The sequence below is a fragment of the Rhinolophus ferrumequinum genome, chromosome 3, assembly GCF_004115265.2.
Source record: "Rhinolophus ferrumequinum isolate MPI-CBG mRhiFer1 chromosome 3, mRhiFer1_v1.p, whole genome shotgun sequence".
In the NCBI taxonomy this organism is placed as follows: Eukaryota; Metazoa; Chordata; class Mammalia; order Chiroptera; family Rhinolophidae; genus Rhinolophus; species Rhinolophus ferrumequinum.
Window position 1 is genome coordinate 99,978,835 of NC_046286.1, and position 24,690 is coordinate 100,003,524.

Here is a 24,690-nt window from a genome sequence, read left to right on the forward strand (position 1 = left end):
AAGTCTCAGTCTTTTTCCATTGCTTCTGTTATATTTTGATGGTTTGCTTAGAAAGTCTTCCCATGGAGTATTTTTTTTCCCTTCCCTTCCTCTCCTCCCACCCCCCGGTCTCTTAAGCAAACAGGTGTTTTAAACTTTTTTAAATAAACTTATTTTAGAATAATTTTGGATTTCCAGAAAAAGTGCAAAGATAGAACAGAGTTCCCATATGTGCTTTACCCAGTTCCCTCCAATGTTAACATTCTTTGTAACTATAGGACATTTGTTAACACTAACACGTTAACTGTCCTCCAGACTTCATTCAGATTTCACCAGGCTTTTCACTAATGGCCTTTTTCCAGGGCACCACACTGCATTAGATGGGGTGGATTTAAAGAGGCTGGACCACGAATGGCAACATGCTCTGTGGAGTAGCTGTGCTCCAAACACTGCATTTGTGTAGGACGTGGCAGTTTTATAGTCACCGAGTCCTCACACACATACATGTAATTCCTGTGGAAAATATTCGTGGTCATTGTCTTGTGAGACATACTGGCCCCTAGGAAGCGTCCGTCTTGGCAGTGGCACTGTCCTGCATGTGTGAACCACATGGAACTTGGGCATAGAAATGCCTCAGACTGTCTAAACTGACAGTTGCTGCTTCCATTTCCATTCATTGTAATCCCCTGAAATGGCTTTGCTCTCACACTGTTGCCTCATTCTTTTTTTGTTTGGACAGAGTGGAAAAGCAGGTTATGTTGTTGATTTGAAGTCTCGTAGAGAAGGGCACCATCGCTGTGAGGACGCTCGCATCGGAATAACCCAGAATATCACTACTGTCACCCTCCAGAATCTTGGTGCTGGGCCTGAACAGTCTTCCAACTTTGTTGCCTAGATGAAGTGTTGTATCTAACGAAAAAAATGTGGTTGGCATAGGTAATGCATGTCTTTCGATAGGTTTGGAAATCTCTGTGGCTTGCTTGCTCTCTCGTGGAGACTGATGAACAGAAGTAAGAGGTGGGGAGGCCAGGCAGGAAGTTAGGTAGAACAAGCCATGTTGGTGGCTTCATGCCTACACGACCTGGTAAAAGTGGCATTAGCAGGGAGTAGGGTTTCCAGGCAGGAATTCCCACCTGTTCTTGGGAATTTTTTTCGCTTTCCCGTTCCTGAATCCCGAGATATAAACTGTTTTCTGTTCTCCATGATGAATCGTTTCCACAAAGTGATGGCGGATACTACCAACCCCCTGGGTTCAAGGAGCCGATTTTCCCGATTTCTCGACCAGCTTTTCTCGGGATTCGGGAACGGAAAAGCAAAAACAATTCCCGAGAACAGGCGGGAATTCCCACCTGGAAACCCTAGCAGGGAGGCCCTAGATGCCTCTGAACTTCTATCCACAGGCTTCACAACTCACCCGTCAGTGTGAGCTGGGCTGGGCTTTCTCACGGGTGCCCTGGAGCTTCTATTGTGCATTCAAATCAGTCTCCCCTCCTCACTGAAAGCGCTTTCAAATTTTCTTAACCTTTGTCACTCGGATCCCCCCCCAGTCTTTCTATTTACAAAGCAGTGAGACGGTGATTGCTGTGCGTGCCTGAGGAGGAGAGATCAATGAAGGCACAGGACGAGGACCCTGGCTTTGGTTTCTACGTACCTGTATGACCAGTTCTGTAGGGTTGCTATAGGTCATATTGGAAAGCCTCCAACAAGTCACAGGTAACTCAGTAGAAACATAATATTTACAGTTGTGCACCTAGAGATAGGAGTCAGCCTTTATTTTTCCAGAGCTTTCTCTGCAGCTTGTGACTTTTTCCATTGCAACTAATATCATTGCTTTCATATACACAACACTGTTTAACAGAGCCTGCTCCCTCATAAGCCATTTTATTTGGTCTTCACAGCAACCTCGCACATTATGTCATGTACACATTTTCTTATTTTACGAGAAAACCGAGGCCAAGACATTTGCCGTGAAGAAGTACAGGGTATAAAGGCAGAATCTGATCTAGTCAGAGGGTCAGAAATGGCGTCCCTGAGGAAATGCAGAGACCTTGGTGAGAGAGAGCTGTTTTCATGCTGGGCCTTGTATCCCACTTTTAAGGATTTTGGTCTTTATTGCAAGAGCAGAGCCATTGCAGGTTTCATTCCTGGGGTGGGGCAGGCGTACAGTGAACTACAGTTAAGCTGCTCCTGCCCAAGAAGACCTCGGCCTAACATTCCGGAGTCAGGCAAGGAGCACGCCCTGGATTAGCAGGTACATCCAGAAAGCACAGCATCTCTGCTTGGAATCTGAGCAAGCAAATAATCTAGATTCTTTGCTTCCTCCTTGCCCATGTGTGTGTGTGTGTGTGTGTGTGTGTGTGTGTGACACACACGGAGGTAGCTTTCATGTTTCCTAAGTTCGATGTAATTTGTGAACAGTCTGTCATCCTCTTAATGTTTGATCATTTAGGTTAAAAAATTGCAGCCCAGAAATCTATGTTGGGTTATAAAAACAGGATAGACGGTTTCGTTGTAAATAAAATTTAAAGATGTAGTAATGTGTCTGAAATGGAACTTTTAGCATCTCCAAAGGTTTTTATCCAGGTTTGATACAGTAAGATTTGCTCTGATTCTCATACATATGGATATATTAGCAAAACTGGATTACATCCCAGTGTAGTCAGGCGGGAAAGCTGCCTGAACCGTAGAGTGGAACTGCACTGGAAGCCGCAGTATTCCTGTCGTTATATGAGGATGTGCTGTGGTCCCTCTGTCTGTTTATTAATTAGTGGAGTTGTAATGAGACTTCCCCCCCAAGCTTTTAAGGATGCTGATCAGTGGGCATCCACGCAGGATTTTAGTTGTGTTTGGAGCCTTCTGCGTGCAGGTGGGAGGGATCCGTGTTTCAGGTGGCGGCAGGTGAGCCTCCCGCCAAGTTGGCATGAGGGGAACAGGACTCTTCTGGGTTGCCATCTGTTTGTGGCTGATAGGAAACCAGCAGTGACTTCAGAGGAGTTTATGTTGAAATACTTAGGAATTAGTAACGTTAAGGCCATGCTGATCAGGTGCTAGGAGGTGGGGAAATAGACTGTGTGGTCTGAGTTTTCGTTATTACTAATCTCGGGAGACAGAGGCCTGGGTTTAGTAGCCCCTGCTCCCGCTCCCCTAAACCACAGCTCTTTTCTGCCCGTGCAAACTGACCACCCACGTCAGCCCCAGTTCTGTACTGAGTTGCCCATGGCAAGGGGACGTCTTACATGACTGTCACCCATAATACAGGATATGGTGTTTGCCACTGAGGGGGTTCAGCCTGTCTTTGTAGCTCTTTTTTTTTTTTTTAAAGATTTTATTGGGGAAGGGGAACAGGACTTTATTGGAGAACAGTGTGTACTTCCAGGCCTTTTTTTCTCCACGTCAAGTTGTTGTCCTTTCAATCTTAGTTGTGGAGGGCGCAGCTCAGCTTTCGGTCTTAGTTGTAGAGGGTGTAGCTCAGCTCGAGGTTCAGTTGCCGTTGCTAGTTGCAGGGGGCACAGCCCACCATCCCTTGGGGGAGTCGAGGAATCAAACCGGCAACCTTGTGGTTGAGAGCTCCCTGGCCCATGTGGGAATCGAACCGGCATCCTTCGGAGTTAGGAGCACAGAGCTCCAACCGCCTGAGCCACTGGGCGGCCCCCTTTGTAACTCTTTGAATGTGTCATGTTTTTTGTTGTTTTTTAAATTGCAGTAAAACACATGTAGCAAAATGTACCATTTTAGCCATTTATAGAGTGTACCGTTCAGTGGCATTAAGTATATTCATATTGTTGTGTGACCATCTTGATGGTGTTTTAACCAAGTACTTTTATGTACAGTTGTCTCTCTGTATCCTCAGGGATTGGTCCCAGGACCCCTACAGATACCCAGTCCACAGATGCTCAAGCCCCTTGTAGAAAAGGGTGCAGTATTTGCATGTAACCTGTGTTTGCGTGTCGGCTACGCAGTGGATGCTTATACAGCACTTCATTCGTGTGGATTGAGTGTAGCGCTTGGTGCGTGGCAAATTCAAGTTTTGCTTTTTGTAAGTTACTTGGGTTTTTCTTGTTTTTTTTTTTTTTTTGATATTTTCAAACTGCGGTTGGTGGAATCCATGGATGCGAAACCTGCAGATTTGGACGGCTGACTGTACTTAAAAAATAGCGGATGCTGCTTCTCCATGTACCAAACTGTATAAAACAATCATCAGCATGCTCTGTTGTGATGTCCCTTTGGCTTTTCAGCTCGTATTTACTTCCTTTCATATGTGAGCCGACTAGGTGAAGTGGAGGTGTTGGTGCCCCATTTCTCGGGTTTGGTTCGCTGCTCTGCTCTCCAGGCCCAGTGATTTTTCATGGTGTCTGAAAACTTTGCCGTTTCTTCTGTATTATACTGTAAAGCCAGGGTGTGGAATAGAGAACGGTTCACATCCCCTTTAACCCAGCACTACTTGCTAGGTTAACTAGAGGTGACTTGTGGTGGCCTGGTGATGATACGTGAGGTTGGAGTGACGCTGTCATCTGCCACAGCAGTCCATTCTGAGGTCCGCCTGCCACTGGATGCAGCCCCTGCTGGGTGCAGTCTGCCACCTGCAGGTTTCTCTCTCGCCTCTTGCCAGTCAGCAGAAAGGGCTGGAGAACCCTCTGTTAGTTAGGAGGTTCTTGGTGATAAGTCAGAAACCGCACTGAACTCACATCTACAGAAAAGGGAATTTATGGGGAGGATTCTGGGCTGTCTGCCGGAATGTTGGCAGGGATACGGCTGGGCCTCAGGTCAGACCCGGGACCGGAACGCTCTGAATGGGCCGGGAAGCTCTTCCCTTCTCTCTCGCTTCCCCGTCTCCGAGCTTCTCTCAGCACAGACCAGTATCTTCAGCTCCTCGGTCCAGGAGGCAGACGTGGCTGCCAACACACAGGTTTTTCATATTCTGATCCAAGTGTCTTGACAGAGACTATTTTCTCTGTGTTCCAGAAAATTCTGGACTTCTGAGAGGAACTGCTGAGTGGTTCTAGAAGACGGTGATTCCCGTGGTAACTGGGGAAGATGGAAACAGTTAAAGAGGTCGTTGAGGTTGAGCAGGAAGGACATTCCTGCTAGCTACAGTTCTAAGTGGAAGGGACACCCCGATGGTTAACAGTCGTGAACTGACCTAGGCTGCGAAGGCACCTCAGGTTTGCATTCGAAACGAAACACAAACAAAGTCCTACCACCACCACTACCAGGTAAGGTGAGAAGATGAGCCTGCTGAACGAATTCTGGAATTACTTTTTAAAAACTTAAATTTCTGTTTTAGTTAAATAAATTATAGCCTATTTTTATATCAGCATTATTTGAACTCAGAGAAATTGTGGTCAAAGTTTAATTAAGCATTGTAGTTTGATGTGGTAAATATATTCGTGAAAATCTGAGTATAAATAAAATTTAAATTATATATTTTTTCTATTTTTGACATTTTTTTTTAAATTTATTGGGATGACAATTGTTAGTAAAATTACATAGATTTCAGGTGTACAAGTCTGTATTTCATCATCTATAAATCCCATTGTGTGTTCACCACCCAAAGTCAGTTCTCCTTCCATCACCATATATTTGATCCCCCTTACCCTCATCTCCCAACCCCCACCCCGCTGTAAATTATATTTTAAATACACAGGGAGAGCTTGCTGTTAGAAGGAAGGAATCCTTTTGTAAACTTTTTTCTAAAATCCACTACTTGTACTGTGGAAATTTGAATCTTCCTGTGTCACTTTGACTTAGACCAAAGTGTACGAATGGACTTCCTTGGCTGTCATTATCTCTTCAGGGTCACCACTCCACTGGCAGATCACACACTCCACTGATTTCTGAGGCTTTGACAAATAGCTGTTCCTCTGTTAGTCGTGTGGTTACACACATAGGTCCCCTGTATGAATCTGAGAACCCTCTGAGATTTGGAATTAAATTGAGATTGAATACCCTGTGTGAATTGTGAACCTATATGCAGTAATCCAAGGAGATTTGAAAGTAGCACTTAGCGATTGCAAGGTGAAGAAAGAGTGATCTGACAATTATGGGAATTAGTGCCATTTGGGAATTTGGGAATTTATGAATGTGCTGGCTCGTTGTCTTTTCAAATGCGTAGGATCTGCTTTATTTGTACCTCAGTCGTAAAGGTGCTTTTTTACGCATTTGACTTAGTAATGCATTTAGAAGGAAAACCAAAACAGTTTTCCCTCCTCAGACCGGGTGGTTTGTGTGGAAGTATGACTTTGTAGTGGGCTTGAAGGGGATTCAGATTAGCACCTGAATAAGCACTGCTACAATGGAAGACACCTCTGGAAGGCTGCTCTGACATGCCTCTCACTCTACTAAATTTCCTTCCTGCAAAAGGGTGGAAAGGTTATTCTAAAACAGTGCAGAAAGAGCCCTGCTGTGGAATGAAAATTGGGAGTTCTGCATGTAGGTGACGGGAACCCCTTTTCTCCTCTCCTGTGGGCCCTTTCTACATACCATGGCGGCGATGCCCCTGAAATGTCATGTATTAGATAGACTGTCTTGAACCATACTACCTCTCATCAAAAATGCAGAGCTGGGAGCTCTGAGGACCGAGGAGACGCAGTGCTTTCAAAATGGCGTTAGAAGTAATCATGGAAAAACAGAGAACGTGAGGGTGGTGCCTTATGACAACACAGAAAAACATCTAACCTTGTAAATTTGACATGGCACCACCTTTTAGTTGATAAAGCATGTTACATTCTTCAGAGCATTGTTAGATGTTTCACCTTTGGCCTTTACTTATTGATAAGATGATAAAGGGTAGAGCAGATAGTTGTCCATTTTCTGATGGGAAAGCTGTTTGGGAGGAGCTGCGCAGCACTGGGGGTTTCCCAGCCGCTCACCAGCGGAGCCGCCCGATGGAACCCGGCTTCTGAGCCCTGGTCACATGCTTTTCCCATTTCACTTTCCCTGCCCGTCCTTTTGAAAATAAATTTTATTTGATGATAACCTTATTTACTTACTTATTTTGAACCCAACCCTCTCCCACAAAAGAGTTGGAGTAGCTTTAAAGTAATGACTAAGAAGGAAGTTATGTTGGTAGAAAATTTTGGCTCAAGTAAGTTTCTTCTTAAACTTTAAAAGTGAGAATAAGAAGAAAACTGTTTATTTGATTAAAATTAAATCCTCTGGGTGCTCTGAGCTCACCCCCAGTTTTTCAGTCATTGCACAGCCCCAAGATATGAAGCATATATAAAACCTTTTATTTTGCCCCAAATTTAGGATTATATGAATGGAGAAAGGGTAACAAATGAGAGAGCTTTGTGGTAACATATGTCTTAGCTTTGCTCTTTTGGTACTACACTTAGTGTATCAATTTTTAATGTCAATTTTTAACTTTTAAGCATAAAAAGCAGCAAAATATTACAGTACATTTGTAAAATGGAAGAAAGTCACCTGTAGTCTCCACCATTATTAGAACTCTTAAGCACATCATTCTTTTGAATTCTTTTCTCATATACATTTCATAGTTATAATCAAGACTACAAACAACTCTGTGTGCCTTTTTTTGGTTAAGATTTTATTGGGGAAGAGGAACAGGAGTTTATTGGGGAAACAGTGTGTACTTCCAGGATTTTTTTTTCCAAGTCAAGTTGTTGTCCTTTCAGTCTTAGTTGTGGAGGGCGCAGCTCAGCTCCAGGTCCAGTTGCTGTTGTTAGTTGCAGGGGTTGCAGCCCACCATCCTTTGCGGGTCTCAAGGAGTTGAACCAGCAACCTTGTGGTTGAGAGCCCACTGGCCCATGTGGGAATCGAACCGTCAGCCTTCAGAGTTAGGAGAACAGAGCTCCAAAAGCCTGAGCCACCAGGCCGGCCCCCCTCTGTATGCTTTTTAAAATTTAACATAGCATAAGTATTTTTCATGTTTCTATATGATCTTCATAATTATACTTTTTTACTGTGATAAAAAATATATTACATAAAGTTTACCATTTTTAAACGTACAATTCAGTGACAGTAAGGACATTCACATTGTTGTGCAAACGTCACCACCATCCATGTGTAGAACTTTTTTTGTCTTCCCAAACTGAAACTCTGTACCTGTTAAACAGTGATGTCCCATTCCTTCCCACCCCTGTCCTCTCCACCCCCTAGCTCCCGGTTCCTGGCAGTCACCCTTCTACTCTGTCTCTGAGTTTGACTACTCTAGGTACCTCAGAAGTAAAATCACACAATATTTGTCTTTTGGTGTCTGGATTATTTCATTTAACATGATGTCGTCAAGGTTCATCCATGTTGTAGCATGTGCCAGAATTTCCTACCCTTTTAAGGCTGAATAATATTCCGCTGTATTTATATACCACATTTTGTTATCCATTCATCTGTCAATGGACACTTGGGGAATTTATACTTTTTTGAGGACTGTATAAAATTACATTGAGCACATAAATCAAAATATACTTTAGTGTTTGACTATTATGGGATATTTAGGTTGCTTCTAATTTTGGGCTGTTTTAAGATAAAGATATAATGGATATCATCCTACTTTTTTATCCTTCTTTTGCATGGTTATACAAATACTGATGTTCAGTTTTGTTTGCTATTTACTGAGTTAGAGTGTAGGCTGAACTTGTGGATGAAGAGCATTTGGGTGTGTGCTAAATAAGATTCATTACTTTGCATTTTTATTGAATACACCTTAGTTTTGTGAGGAAGGGCCATCTAAGGAATTCTTACCTCACTCAGCAGAGTGCTACCTCAATGAGGGAGCATAACGCACTGGTTTATGCTCTCAGAAATGACTGACGTTTCAGCAGTTGAAGAACAGATCTCCAGACACTATTCAAGAAGAGTCTATGGACTGATTAATAGATTCTACCAATCTTTGAGAATAAAACATGTCCAATGCCGAAACTATAATTTTTACAAGACCTAGAGGTCATGCTGGGGAAGAATTGGCATCTCTGTTCCTATTTTCAGTGTTATCAGTTCCTGGTATGTCTGTGAACACAGAGCTAGCATGAAAGATGTGACTGTTGCCCTCAAAGATCTTACATCCAGGTTGGGATGGCAACATGTCAGACAGTTAGAAAACCCAAACAACTGAGGGCTAAGAGGAGCCAGCCTGGGCTCATACAGTAATCTAGGCAGGCTTCACTCGCTTTTTAGACTGTTGTCTGAAGGGAAGGGAGGCCCCAGAAAGCTTCCAGAAGAGGGTCCTCTCCTGTGTCCCGCTGCTGGTATGTTGGGCGTCTGTACAGTTCGCGGCCATCTAATAGGTAGTCTTGCAGGTCGTGAGGGAATGGCACTCCGTCTCCAGCCGGCTCGTTGCTGTGGCTCTGCAGCACCACGGCCGCACCCTGGGCCTGCCACGGCCCCTCACCGTCCCCCTCACCGTCTCCCTCACCGTCCCCCTCACCGTCCCCGCCTAGGTGGCCGCCGCCTAAAGCCCTGTACTTGAGGGTGGTGTGCTTGCCTATGCCCGGCTGGGTTAAGGCTCTCTGGTACTTTTCTATCAGTCTAACCCCATCTACTCCGTGTCTTTTAGAAATTCCTCAAGGGCCTGTCAGTGGTTTCTGTCTTTGTTTGCTGCAGATTGTTTTTTGTTCTTTTATATTTGTTTGATCATTTTAATGGGAATTTGGGAGCGGGAGTAGTAAACACATAGGGCTCATTCATCATCTTGAATTTATTCTTGTGTGTTATGTTTTCCTATTTTGCTGAACTTGCTTAATAGTACTGATTTCATTTAATTCTGTTGAGTTTTCCAGATGGAAAATTATATTATTTATAAATAAGAATGATTTTTGGCTCTTCTTCTTTAATACAACATTTTTTTCCTGCTGTCATAATGCACTTCCTGGAATTTCTGGAGTGATATTGAATAACATATTGGTGGACATCTTTGATTAATTCTCACCTTAGCCAGACTGCCTTTAGCACTGTTGGTTTTAATTACTTTCTGCGTATTGCCAGATTGCTTTCTGGAAAAATGGACTAAAGTTGGAGTGTATGTTTCACTCAAATCCTCACCAATGACGAGTGACCAGAGTTTGGGAAGGCTCATCCTACTCTGTGATTCTGTCATTTCAACATTAAATTTGGGTTCGGTCGTTTGTTATTTCCTCTAGAAATTCTGGAGTCCATGAGAATGGTGAGAGTTGGCCTCCACTCATACATCGTTTTATTCTCGTTAAATAGTTACATACAACTTTCCCTCCCTATTCCAAGGCAACACGGGTATGGAGTGGAAATAACTGTTAATCCTGGCAAGTTAGGTGGAAAATGTATGGGCCTTGGAGTCAGGTATTAAATATTAGCTCTGTTGTTAACGGCCTGGTGTGTTTCGATAAGCTTAATTGAAACTCTTTGAGCCTTGGTTTAGTTATTTGTAAAATGGGGTTTTGCTGCCTCACAGGGAGGCTGTTACCGTGGAGTAAGATGCGAGTGGGCGCTCAGTAATGCCCATTGCTGAATGGTTGGTTCTCCTCCACGCCCCCTCGCTCCCTGGTGGCTCATTAGCGCGCGAAGGCCATTCTGCAAGCATTGTCAAAGATTTTGGTAGACTTTAATTTTAATCAGAGATCAAGTTTTACCTTTCCCCTCCATGATTCTTTGTCTCATTTTAATTTTCAAATTGCAATCAGGGTGAATGTTTTTACACGTCCTTTTAATAATTTACTTCATTCCAGATTTTAAAAATTGCTGAATGGGTAGAACATAAATAAAGTTATAACAGCAATGTCTAACATTTAGTGAGTAATTATAACTATGTGGCAGGCAGGTGATTAAGGTACTTTGTATATATTTATTTAATCTTTCCTACTTTATAGGAAACTGAGGCACAGAAAGGTCACCCACCTCAGGAGTGTGGCCCAGGCTGCACACCCTGGCAGTCTGACTCCAGAGTTGTACAGGCAACTGCTGCTGCCCCTGAACTGGCATCCAGGTCTTAGGGTTTGTTCCCTTTATTCTGTATTCCTGAAGCCCATTCTATTACAGATAGATTGATAGATGATTGATATAGCTATAGATAGATAGATCTAGATATAGCTATAGACATAGATATAGACGTATATAGAAAAAATTTATCTGGGTTTTTGAAAAGGCTATTATGAAGTTAGATAGCAAGTGTCAAATATAGAGCATTCATACCTATTGAATATGTTAATTCTAATCTGTAGCATTAAGACTTTTTTCCTTAGCTAGGCAGTATAACTTTATTTATTCTCCCTTGAAATTGCCACCCAGATCTGAGCCTTTAACTGCCTCTGTAGTACCCTGGTTTAATTTTGTCCTAGATTTATTATAAAGTCTTCATTATTGAGATAGTAAGAAAAAATTTTTGTTTCATTTTGTAAAATAAAGTCTGCACCCATTAAACAGTACCGTCCCCCTGCAACCCTTGTCAGCCATCATTCCGTTTTCTATCTACGCTCGGTACCTCATAGAAGTGAAATCATGCGGTATTTGTCTTTTTGTGACTGGCTTATTTCACTTAGCACAGTGTCCTCCAGTTTCATCCCTATGGTAGCATGTGTCAGAATGTCCTTCCTTTTGTCAACGTAAGAACCTCCAAGCCTATAGAAAAACTTTATAAGGGTTTCTTTTTCTTTTTCCTTTTTTTTTTTTTTTTTTTTAAAGATTTTATTGGGGTAGGGGAACAGGACTTTATTGGGGAACAGTGTGTACTTCCAGGACTTTTTTTTTTTCCCAAGTCAAGTTGTTGTCCTTTCAGTCTTAGTTGTGGAGGGTGCCATTTAGCTTTAAGTTGTCCTTTCAGTCTTAGTTGTGGATGGTGCAGCTCAGCTCCAGGTGCAGTTGCCGTTGCTAGTTGCAGGGGGTGCAGCCCACCATCCCATGCGGGAGTCGAACTGGCAACCTTGTGGTTGAGAGCCCACTGGCCCATGTGGGAATCGAACCGGCAGCCTTCGGAGTTAGGAGCATGGAGCTCCAACCGCCTGAGCCACCGGGCCGGCCTTATAAGGGTTTCTTAGAATTTATTTGAGCCAAGCAGAGGACACATCTGGAAAGCAAGATCTCAACAGACTGAGCCAGTTGCTTCCCAGAGGACAGTGTGCAACTTCTTTTGTGCATTTGGAATTAAGGAGGGAGCGTGAGGAAGATGACATGAGTGTGGGAGAAAGCGAGACAGGGATTGGATTACAGGATAGTTAACAAGGTTATGTGCTTCTTAGGGTGTTCAGGCTTCTGCTTCCCAGGGGTCTGAAAAAAGCATGTCAGACATATGTTAACCTAGAACACAGAAACGATGGACAGGGCTTACTTAAGACAAAGATAACCTTTTCCTAGGATGTTAGTTACAGGCCTGAGGTGTGACTGCCCACCAAGACCTGCCCAGGTAGGAATCAGATCACCCGGTGAGGTGACTTTTGGTTAGATTTATTAGAGAACCCTTTTGTGCCCATACTTCCCACCCCCCCTCCAGAGTTCAGCTTTTTATTGAACATGTTATAAGAGGTTTAGTCAAAAAAGACCAAAGCCTGTGTCATCATCAGACTCCTCAGATTCTTCTTTCCTTGTGTCCACTGTCTTCTCCTCAGCTGGGACAGCAGCGGTGGGGGGACTTTAACAGGGCATTGAGCTTATCCTCCGTGACCGACACCCGTTGTGGTGCGGGCCCAGGGCCGAGTAGGTGCCGGCGAGCTCCGAGACGGGCCGGGGTGCAGCGCGTGCGGGGCGCTGGGTGACGTGAGGGCCTCACCCCAGTGCGACCTTGGCTTCCTCAGGAGGACCGAGCCCCTGCCCGGCAGCTATGCCTACTTTTTTAAGGCTGAATAATATTCCATTGTACGGATTTACCACACTTTCCTTATCCTTTCATCTTTTGGTGGACACTCGGGTTGCCTCCATGTCATCTGGGGAGTCTTGTCAGTATAGCTGTGGTCAGTGAATTCTCTCTTTGGCCTGAGTTTCAGCTCTCTTGTTTTGCTTTGCTATTGCACCGTCTTCTTAAGATCCTGCTTTGGCTTTATGTTGCTGGGATCAGTCATTCAGTCAAGATTCTCTCAGTTCTGCCCTAGAGCACTTTGCTGGCGGTGGTTGCAGCATTTATCTGGTGATAGTGAAGCTTATCTATCTCCCATCTTCTTTCACTCTGCTGGAAGCTGCTCCAGGCAGGGATTGGATGGATCTCACTGGACTTCGCTCACTAGCCCCTAGTCCAGGCCTGGGACTGTGGTGGCCACTCAGTGACCATTTCTTGCTGAGTGTCCCCTTGGCTTGTTCCTCATTTCACAATTCACTTTGGACTCTTGCAGCTAAAATTAACACATGTCACCTATTGATTTGATGCCTGCCTTTCTTCAAAGTCTCCCTAAGCTTTGCAGATTTCTTCTTGAAATTCTGGTCCTTCATTCATGAAATGTCTCGTGGATTAAAACTAATTTACCCCAGTCTCCATTGTGCCTAATTGTGGCAGCTTTCGAGGCTGCCTTCACTTTTGTCTCAGTTTATATACCAGCCTATTATAAACATAAAGTGTAATTGGTTTAATACAAGCAGTTTTTTGGTAGTCTTTGTTCTTTCCTAGTATGTTTGTTTTTTTTCTTAGTTATGTGGTATCAAGAAAACATTTGAAGCCTAGTCAGGTGGGTAGCTATTTCGGAAGGGCAGAGAAATGTCTAACTCACGTATGCTTTGTCTCTTGTAGCTCAAAGTTGTTTTTTTTCCCCTTTAGAAATTTTGAAAGGGCAGCTCTGATTCAGGATTAACTGTCCTCCCAAAGAGAAAAAAAATGTTCTGGAAAGTTGGATTTTAAAGTTAGAAAGCACCGAGAATGAATCTGCAGGGGGAAACATATTGGAAGGCGACATCTGTATGTGCAAAGGGCAGGGAGCAGGGGTAGGTAGGTCGTTGAGAGGATTGTAATGGAGACTTTAAAAGGATTTGCAGAAAATGATTTAGAATTTTCAATTTCTAAGTTACAAATTTTAGCTGTGGAATTTTTTTTTGTCTGTGATTGGTTGGATCCATGGATACGAATCTGGCAAATATGGAGGGTTGACATGGAGGGCTAACTATATGTTTATTGGAAAAATATCCGAGTATGAGTGGACCTGTGCAGTTCAAACCTGTGTTGTTCAAGGATCAAGTGTACTTAATTATGTGCTTCATGGAGACGGAGGGGAAGAGGGTCTGGTGGTGAGCCCTGTGGAACCCCAACATTGCAGGTCAGGCCAAGGTGGAGGAGGCAGCTGAGGAGGCAGAAAGAATAGTCAGGAAGACGAGGAGGAAAGCCAACAGGGCCTTCCTGCTGAGATCTTACAAAGATTAACTCCCTGAATACCCCCACCTGCTCTTTGAGATAGATACTGTCAGAATCCCAGTTTTACAGATGGGGAAACTGAGACCATGGGTGGTTGAACAGCATAGCTCTAGTCGCAAGGTGAGGAGTAAGTGATGGAGCCAGGATTTGAAGTCCAGCGTTCCAAGTCCAGAGAGCCCCTCCTGCCCACCGCTGCTTTCCGAGTTTACAAGTGTTACCACACCCTGTTAAAATGTCAGCTAAGAACAAAGAAATGTGACCGTTTATTTGTGCAACTTTATCTCAGGCAGAAGCATAGTTCTCAGTGCATGTTTCACACTTCATCTTAGCCAGTAGGCTGAGACGTTATCAGTACATGTTTTAAATATTGAAAAGTAGCTTATGGGCTTCGGTTAAAGGGTTTTAGACTCATAGGGAACTCAGGACCTGTGCGTGGGAACCTGGTCACACCTTGTCATTTGACCTGTTGAGAGAAGGGTGCCCTCCTTGTTGAGGGCGTTGCCCACGACCTCCCTGGGGCTTGGACTTGGGTCTCGACTCCAAGGTCAGAGGTTTTCACCTTGCACATCGGCCTTGGAACGCATGTTCTTCTTCTGACAGTGTAAAGGGAAGTAGGTGGAGTTGAAATGAGTATGTAAGATGCTGAAAACGCACTTGTCAAGATGGTCAGTAACCGCCATGGAGCCGTTCCCGGCCTTCACCCATCTGGACCTCGCAGCAGACCCTCTGCTTGCTTGGCTGTGAGGACTCCTCTCCCTCTTGGCTTTTCCTCCAGCTCCTCCTGACTGTTCTTTCTCAGTCTCTCCTCTGCTGCCTCCTCCACCTTGGCCTGACCTGCAATGTTGGGGTTCCACAGGGCTCACCACCAGACCCTCTTCTCCATCTTCATCCTCTCCCTCACTGACTCACCGTTTGCTGTACTTCACTCATCTCTATATGGATGTCTGTTAAGTTAACTACCGCTAGTCCAGACTTCTTTGAGGTCCAGATGCATGTGTCCAGCTTCTTACTTGACCTTGACATTTGGATGTCTCCCAGACACTGCAAACTTAACATGTCAAACGGAGCCTCTTCTTTAGGCCCCCGGGACCCAGTCATAGCAACCCCCTGCCCCATCCTGTTCTTCACCTCAGTGTTTGCCACCAACTGCCAGTCATTCGTGATAATAGCAAGTGCTGGCATTTATGGAGACTTTATTATTTGTCACACCCTTTCTTAAAGGCATTACATGAATAAACTCAACCAACAGTACCAGGAGATCGGTGCTGATAAAAGTAATAGTAATGAGAATGGGTGGGGATGATACTGATGGTAATAGAAAAAGATCATGTAGCTCCTAGTATATACCAGGCGCTGCTTTCAGGCTCTTATAAGTTCGGATTCGTTGAATTCTCACAACAAATCCATGATGTAGATACTATCCTGATTCCCAGATAACGTCAGCAACTGAGACAGAGATTAAGTTACTTCCCGCAGCTCAAGGTCCCTCGCCAGGGAGTGGCGGGAACATGGTCCCTCAGAGGCCGAGCGTGTGATTGTGTCAATACTGCATTTTACTGTTTATCCCCATTTCACAGGCAAGGAGACAGTTTCTCCCTTTGCTCTCCCACATCTAGTTCATCAGAAGTTGGGTAGATCCAGACTCCAAACCATTCCTCCAGGCTGTGCTCTTCTCCCGCTGTCTGCTGAGCATCTTGGTTCAGGCCACCACGGACTCCCTGCGTCACTGCAGGCCTCTCCGTGTCCTTTGTGTTTGCACCCCAACCCCTTCCAGATCTCTCCGCGTAGCAGTGGCACTGAAACGAAAGGCACAATGTCTCCGGCCACTGGAAAACCAGTCAGTGGCTTCCCACTGCGCTCAGAATGAAGATAGCTCCCTTCTGTGGCCTGCGCAGCCCTTCCTGAACCTTATCTTATGCCCTCGTATTCCTCTGCACCCCCATATTTTTTCATCTCCTCATATGTACCAAAGTCTTGGCTCTCGGCCCTGGCATAGCCACCCCCCTGGTGGGCAGCACCCCACCATGGCTGTCCTTCGCTGCTTTGGTCTCCATGGCGTCCCTTCTCAGAGGACCTTCCCTCAGCACCTTCTGGAGGCTTCTTCTTTCTCCTCTGCCCAGCATTTATCACCGGTGGCAGTGACTTTATTATTTATCTCTTCCCATCTGCTGTTGTTCCCCCATTAGAACATAAGCTCCCCGAGGGCTAGAACGTAATAAATACTTGCTGATAAAAATAAATGTAGGTTCAATTTTAGGCTGCATTAGAAACCTAACTTTTTCCAGTTGGAAAATCTGTTTTGAGTTCCAAAACAGCTGAGTCTTCTGTAGACTGGAACACAGCACACCGCTAAGCTGTGGAATGGCTGTGTAGTTCTGCCGCTTCTGGAACAGACTACGTGAGTCCAGGACACTTACACTGCAGCTTGGTTACTTCCCTCTTAGTCTTCCGCCTCTTCCTTATGCACCACAGAACTGGGACCTTGCAGCCCAAACCGTGGCGATCACGGCATTTTTGTGGATGGTGGGAAGCAGCCAGGCAGGGGGCGGGGAGCGCTCACCTGTGGTGGGGAGCTGAGCCTGAGTGACCATGTCCCTGCCTGTGAGAGGCCACTGGGTAAGGTGACCTGTAAGGCCCCAACCGACGCTCACCAACTCAGATTCTCCTGCTTTGATTGCAAATGAGCCCCAGGTCAGGGCACCTTCATGGTCGCTAGCTCTGTCCTGAGGCCCGCGCTGGCCCTCTGCAGCCCTGTCACTGTCCCTCGGGGTTCTTCTGGAACCACCTTAGATGGACGGCGACTTTAGCGGCAAGTTCTTTTGCTCTCTTCAGTAAGTAATTCTCTCAGGACGGGGTCCAAGAAAATATGCCTCATGAGACTTTCTGTAGGAAGCAAAGAGATGGAATGTGGGCTAATTTTAGTAAACAGGCAATAACTGTTGGCAAATTAATTAAGGTCTGTGTATAGTTCTGTTGTGGAGGACAGTGAATTACCAGCTTATTGAAGACCCTGTGACTTTGAAAGAACTGTCCTTCTATGAAAGTATTGAATGAGGGTGGGCCCTGCTATGAGATGTGGGAGTGTGCCTTTCACACAATCGTACTTTCCAGATTGGAGCTCGTTGTCTCTCACTGAGAGGAGGGGAATGAATTGGGGAGACCTCTCTTCTAAAGCAACAGAAACAACATGTTCTGAGTCGACAATCGAAGGGTAAACATGACCCTAATTAATGACTGCTTCAGTTCTCTGGTTGGGAGCTCATAATGTAGACAGGTAACAGTCATCAGTACAAACGGTCCCACCTTGCAGAACGCATGCCATACGATCCCCTTCCCACAGCAGGCTTGCTTTTTCAGTTTTGACTATCTAGGAAGTGATGGGTATAGGGCAGCATTTTCTCTGTGAAAGTACTGAGGTGTTTCTGTTACCAAACAGAGAGGGCCTAAGTTATTAGAATCTACAGATGTTCTTTTAGCCGCCTTTCCTCGGTCCTGAGTGTCACCTGGACCAGTCAGGGAGGTTGGGGAGATGAGGTGTCTTCATACACATTGAGGGGAAAGTGCTGTTGGTGCTGGAGCCCGAGTACACTGGGCGGTTCCAGGGACCTGTATGGACCAGCCTGTGTGGCAGCGATAATGATTATGACGGTACCTCTTTAGACTTTAGTCCGAGTTCTGAACAACCCACCTACAAGCAGACACTCACCATGTAGTGTGTTGATTACTTGGGGAATTTTGTACTAGGGACACCTGGGGCAACGATGGGCCTTGGCCTGGGGGAAGCCCAGCTCCTCCTCCTGCCATTCTCTGGTGCTTTCCTGGCTGCGGGGGGGCTCGTTTCCAGTGTCACACACACGAGGCTTGATGGAGACTGACTTTCTGGTGGCTTTTGTGTGGAAGCTATTGCTGCGCCATGAATATCAGAGCTGACCCCAGGACACCGCAGATGATTCTCAGGCCGTGGAGAGTTCACTTCAGCCAAGCAGGGATTCTGAAACTACCCATTGCTTCCTGCAACAGTCCAGGTGTGTGGCTACCAGAAATTTCCCTTTTTCTGGCAGCAGTCATCTCTGTGGTCTTTCTGGGCCATCTCAAGCTTGGCTTGAGGCCTCTTGGCGTTCTTTGCTAGAGTCCATCTTTTCAGCCTCTGTCGCCTACTTCCTGGAGCTCTCCCCTTTCTTTGATACCGGGACCTGAGATTGTTGGGCCTTCTCAGCAAGAGGTGGAGGCAGGTGTGGGCTCAGTGTCTCGGGCTGAATTCATCCTCCCAGGCCTGCGGTGACAGCTTCAGGGGATCTTGAATCTGTTGATTGTCACATGGACTGCACTGTATTTGCTTTAGATGAAGTATTGGGGTAAGGGAAGGGTCTGTGGTCACAGTGCAGGTCCTTTGCCAGTCCGCAAGGTGTCCAGTCTTAGTGTCAAGGACAGTGAACTGTATTGACAACACAGCTTCCTAAAGAAACAAGGCTAGCACTCAATCTTTTCCTGTAGTTGTTTTGATAGAGTATGTTTTGGAGCATTTATAGGAGAAATGTAGAATAAAATATTGTTTTCTGGCTCCTTACTTTAAATGTAAGATGATCCAGCACTTTCCAAAAGATGTTTTAATTGTTGGAACTAAAAGATGGTGTTTATGCTTGTGTTGATTGAATTGATTGAAATACTTAATTTTAAAGACATGCTTAAGCTTTCCTGGGATGTTACGTTAATAACACTTTTTGTCTGATTTAATTGGAGAAAATTTTATGTCATTGGTTTAGAAGAATAGTTACTCCGATAGTAGTGAGAGTTTTTTCTTCTTGATTATTTTACCTGTTTTATTACTTTGTTTTTTAGTAGATTCCAGCAAGTATTTATCTGCTTCTGATTTTTTATTGTTGTTTTTGATCCTGTTTCCCCCTCCCCCCACACCCGTTTTACGCTGTTAGTTGAGCAAATACTTGTGGAAGGCAGGCGCCATGTCAGGACTGGCGCAGGTGAGGAGAGAGAGGCCACAGTCTGTGTCAGGGAGCCGCGTGGGCGACGTGAGCCTCCCTTTATGCAGACTGGGCGTGGTTTTTGATAATGTGGAACAACTAATATTTGAGAATTTAAATCTTGTATGTTTTCTGCCATCTAGTTGAAGCTTTATTTATTTATTTTTATTTTTATTGGGAAACACTGTGTTTCTCCAGGGCCCATCAGCTCCAAGTCGTTGTCCTTCAATCTAGCTTTGGGGGGCACAGCTCAGCTCCAAGTCCAGTCGCCATTTTCAATCTTAGTTGCAGGGGCGCAGCCCACCATCCCACGTGGGAATTGAACCGGCAACCTTGTTGTTAGGAGCTCCCGCTCTAACAAACTGAACCATCCCGCTGCCGCAGTTGAAACTTTTTAAAGATACTGTTGATTCACATATAAAGATGATTTAGCCCAGGTATGATAGAAAGATGTGTTCTTTTCTCTTCTCGGTTATATTCCAATCTCAATGTCATGGGAAGAAAATAATAGAGTTTGTTACTAATATGTTTAGAAAATACTTTCCAGCCTACTTATGTGACATTTTATTTGCATCCGTGAGGAAAGACTTTAACACGTGGCTTAAATGGTGCAAAAATTAGTTCCAAATGACTCCATTAGTGTTTAATTTCAGATAATTATGTTAACAAAGAAGAGAAACAGAGAATGTCCTTTTCCCAGCCCAGGCATTTGACACGAGCATCAGTGGGACAGTGTCCTTGGCTCGTCCCCTTTCCCGCCCCTGGAATGGTGGGTCCCCTGTGTTCTTACTGAGACGTACGGCCACCTCCTCATTCTTGTCCACAAGGTTCTCAGGCACAGCAGACAGCTGAGAACACTTGATACTTGTTTGGCTTGGAATTTGCATGTGAACCTCTCTACCTAGAAAGTCATTCCCTAGACCATAGGACTGTTATTTCAGACGGTGCTGTGACATTGGGTGATTCCTCTTTATGACCAGGCGACAAGGGAGACATTAACCATGTAGATAGACAGGAAATGCATCGTGGTAGATGGAAGGGTTTGGCTGTCTCAGTAACTGGGGAGTTAAAATGGACAATTTAGTAAGGGAGAAAATGGCATTTTTTTTCCTCATATATTCTCTTCATTTCCTTTTATTTATGAACATGGATGTTTGTTGTTGAGAGGCCGTGGTGGGCACGTTTTAATCAGAAGTGCAGAATGCCGTTGATCGTGTGGCAGCAAGCCCGATGTAAAAGGATGCCTGACGGACAGGAAACCTTCCACGTTCATTGTCAAATGCGCACCTGCAGCCGTGCCAGGTGCTGGTACTCTGCTTTTGTGCCGTTGGATCTTCTTTGGGGAATCGCTTTTTCATTCCGGATACTTTCCACTGGTCATTTATTACCTTATCCTCTCTGGTTATTTAAAGTCATCTTTCCATCATTTTTCTTCACCAGGAATTAATTTTCTTAGCTTTTTGGAATAAGTGGTTACCTGAATGTAGTTTTTACTTATATTATGAAGATTAGTTTCTTATAGATATTCTTCAGTAAAATTAAAAACTGGTTTACGCCAAAGGAGAAAACCATGGTCAGGAGGAGTCCCTGAACAATTTGATTTCCCCCTTAAATGGCTGCCTCAGTGCCACTGTAGCCACGAAAACTGTCGGCACCGTCCCTGCTGGTTGCGGGGACAGAGCTGAAAGCCCAGCTGCCCCTAGGAAGGTGGCCACAGTCGAGGGATTAATTGAAGATGTGATTTTGTATTTGAGGCCCTGAGCCGTCTTCAGGTCAGCAGGAGGCAGTCTTCCATTCTAATGGTATTTGGAAGGGGTTCTTACTGTGCCGTCCACATTTTAACTGTTTACACTGGGGGAGAGGAACACTGTCATTTGTCATCGAAATTAAGCAAGTCAAGGGCGTGTTTTATTCATAGTTTCTCCACTGCTTCACTTAGGCTAGGATATAGGCACTCAAGTGTTCAGCGAATGAGTAGATGGACAGATGGATGGATAAATAGTTGGTTTTTATTTTTAAAATACATATTTTTTAAAAAGAAACAGCAGATATATTAAATCTGAGAAAAAAATAGCCATTTTTAATACGTTCTGCTCCCAATTCTTTGGGTACTGTATTTTGCTGTGCATAATGGGCACTTTTTTGGCCCAAATTTGTGAGGGAAAAATAAGGATGTGCATTATATATGGGTAGTACTAGTTCTGTATTTCTATAAATGTTTTTAATTCTTTTATTTATGCTTATGAGTTAAAAGTGTAACTCCAGAAATCAATAATGATATCCGTATGCAAAATAATACCCTGGAATACAATAATTGGTTTTGTTGAGCTTACCACAAACTTGAAGCGTCGAAGAGTTCTTGGCCTTCTATGATGCGTAAATATCGTAAATTTGTTACCTGTACCTAAAATGTCTTGTACCTTGTATCTGTTCTTGTGTTTTGTAATTATTTGCTGCATAAAATTTCTTGTACCATAATATGTTAAAAAAAACCACAAATGCTAAAATTCCTTTATAGTACAAAAAGCAAGTACCTAAATGTAAACAAATAAACATTTGAATTAAATTAAAATGAAAGATTTTTCCCCTGAAAGTTTTGGGCCAAAAACGAGGGTGTGCATTACACACGGGGGCACAGTATGTGTGTGTGTATATATATATATATATATGGCAAAATACGGTAAGTGACTGAGAAAGAAGTCGGTTATCACACATGGGGCCAGGTTAAGCTTCCTCAGTTTAGAAATGTTCTAGGAAGGATATTGAAAGACACAAAAGGAGAAAGAAACAGTCTCATTTGTTTTCCATGCATGTTCCCGGTATCTGAGAGGTCATTCAGACTTGGGACTCCTAGGCTGAAGTCTCTGCTTTAATTTTCTTATTTACAGAACTGGCCTAAATAGTGAGGTCTTCTTCCCCATCCTTGTTTTTCTCCTTGTGTCACTCCTAAGGGATGACGGGCAGGTGGCCACATTTCACAGGTAAAGGGAGGCAGGGAGCCGGCGTGCCTGCCTCAGGGCCCTTGTCCTGTTTGTTAACTGGTCTGGCTGGGAGGCAGGCTTTCTTAGGGAAGACGGCAGGATCCCTCCTCTGTCTCTTTCATCCGTAGCGCATCTGGGACCACCTTACCCTAGGCCTCAAAACAGTCCCTTTCACTGAAGTGCTCTCTCATGTTAGGTTTTATTCCTGTTTGTATAGGAAATAAGTGCGAATCCTGTTCTGCGTGTGTGTGGGGACAGAGTCCCAGAGAGCAGTTTCCAGGCTCTCGGCCTCACGTGGAAAGGTGCTGGCTCGGGTAGTAGATGGTCATTAGCTGTGACTAGTTGGCCATCAGCTGTTACCGGTTGGCCATTAGCCACTGATATAACTGCCGTGGCTATGCTATGGGGTTGGTTCGTTGGCAGAGAAGCGGACAGCGGATTGCACATCGTGTGGCTCCTGCTTCCTGTGTCTCCAACCCAGCCACCAGCGAGACTATAGTGGTGTGACTCCCCTGTCTATGGCTCCGTGGGTGTTCCTTTTTGGCCTCACCATTTCCTTCATTCTTGTGTGGGGAGCCGGACTAGAGACCCTGCATGACAATGTGAGGCTGTTGTAGGCGTTATCCCCTCCTGGCCCTTCTGTAGTGCTTTAATGTGGACCTTTTTTCAGGATTTAATAATAGAGAAAATGGTGTTTTTCTGGGTAACAAGGCAGTTTCCTCATTTCCGATAATAAGGTTTATGTAAGACATTCTGAGTCTTCTTTCCCCCTGATTGCAAGCATATCCACGTTTTTTGTGCTTAATGTTAACATTTTTGCTGTCTCCTTTTTAACTGTTTTTCTTTTTATAAGATGATAAAAACGTTATTTTGTATGCACTTTTAATAAAGTGCTTTAAATTATTTCTGGACAGAGTCATGTCTTTAATAGATTGATTAAAACAACAGTACATATTCATTATCCATTAAGTACTTGCCTTGAGTTTGTGCCTGTTGGTACTACGACCTTCCTTTCCCACTAGCCGCAGTCTCTTTTTCTTTCTTTCTTAGTCCTGGGCTGTACTGAGTAGTTCCAATTTTAGGTATACAGGTACTATCTTATTTAAGACCTTAATATTGTGGTATAAGGATTTGAAGGAAACAGAATTGATCTGTTTCTTCCCAAAGCTAAGCTTTTTGACAAATGACCATGAATCCCTTCTGAGAGCCAGGTTGATAGAAACCATTGCCTGAACCCAAGGTTCGGGTTCATTATCTCCAGCTGTGATTATAGCACTTCATTGAAATGTGGTTTAAGGGAAGATTTGGATCATTATCCTTTTCCCTGCTACCCCGTGTCTACTCTTTTATCCAGTTGAGGCGACACTGTTTTCTGGGAAGAAGGGTTACTCCGTTGATCAGTGGAGATTTAAATTCAGCAGGTCACTTTCTCATGTGTTATTTGTACAGATCCTCAACAGGACTACACATTGGCTGAATTTTCCCTGACACTTTTCCTTCTTGTTAGTGTTACTGTTACAATACCTGCTGGAAGCAGGTATTGGATCCTACGGGGACACAGACACCTTCCTTGATGAATCGCATTTCGTGTCAACCCTATCTCAGCCTTGAACTCTTAACAGTCTCGTATACAGAACATTATATTAGTGCAGGAAAATCTGCAGAGATGTGCATCTGTCAGCACTAAGGGCCAGTGGCCTGACTGGGTCCTTACCCGGCTTCGTGGAGCTTCCTTGTGCTGACTTGTAACTGTCTCCCACATACGGTTATTCTTACAATAAAAGGAAGTATTAAAAACATGTTGAAGCATTATGCCTGTCCATATTCAATAATGATGGAATCAGAAAAATAAATGTTTCCAAGCCCTTGGGATGGCCCACTGATTCCCCAATCTGTTTAACTGCATTTCTGCGGCAAAGAACTCAGTGATGTCGAATGTGGCAGGATTTGGCTATGCTCTGAGGCTTCTGACCTCACAGTGGCGTAGCACAGACATCATTTGTTTCCAGTAATAGAACATCCACTTCATGCTTCTCATTTCCTGTACATGGGGTTTCCTGTGCCATATTTCTTACTTGAATTTGATTTCACTTTGGATCTGTGTGCTTGTCATGAATTTTTTTGGTAAGTCATACGCATAAGTGATTGTGCTATATCTGAAACTATCCTCTTGAATTGGTGGAAGCACCAGTAAAGGTAAGCATGGTGTTCTTTGCCTTCCGGTCACCCTTCAGAACTCGTTTCTGAAACTCAGATTGGTCTCCTTATCGTGAGATACGCGCCTGCCTTTGTCTTCTGCCCCCGCAGGTCTTTCCTCGCCACACGCAGGGTCGTCCTCCTTTCCAGCCAGTCCTAGCCTGGTCCTCTTGTTGGCTTCTTGGAATGCTTCCCTCACCCATTCTGGAAATCCTCTGCTTTGACTGCTTTCCTGCTTTCACCTCTTGTTCACCTTGAGGATGATTTCTGAACCCACATCTGAAGGTGGTAGGTGGTAGAGTAT

At 44.4% G+C, this 24,690-nt stretch overlaps 1 protein-coding gene across 2 annotated transcripts in view; it reads left to right on the forward strand.

Moving 5' to 3' along the window:
* TULP4 (TUB like protein 4) overlaps nt 1-24,690 on the forward strand; it is a 199,032-nt gene that overhangs the window by 9,996 nt on the left and 164,346 nt on the right. Inside the window, exon 2 of one of the 2 annotated variants that reach the window (XM_033098412.1) lies at nt 4,942-5,192. The exons of the other annotated variant lie outside the window; for it this stretch is intronic. The gene's annotated coding sequence lies outside the window, so the exon portion shown is untranslated. The remainder of the gene's footprint in view (nt 1-4,941; nt 5,193-24,690) is intronic. 2 annotated transcript variants of the gene reach the window in all.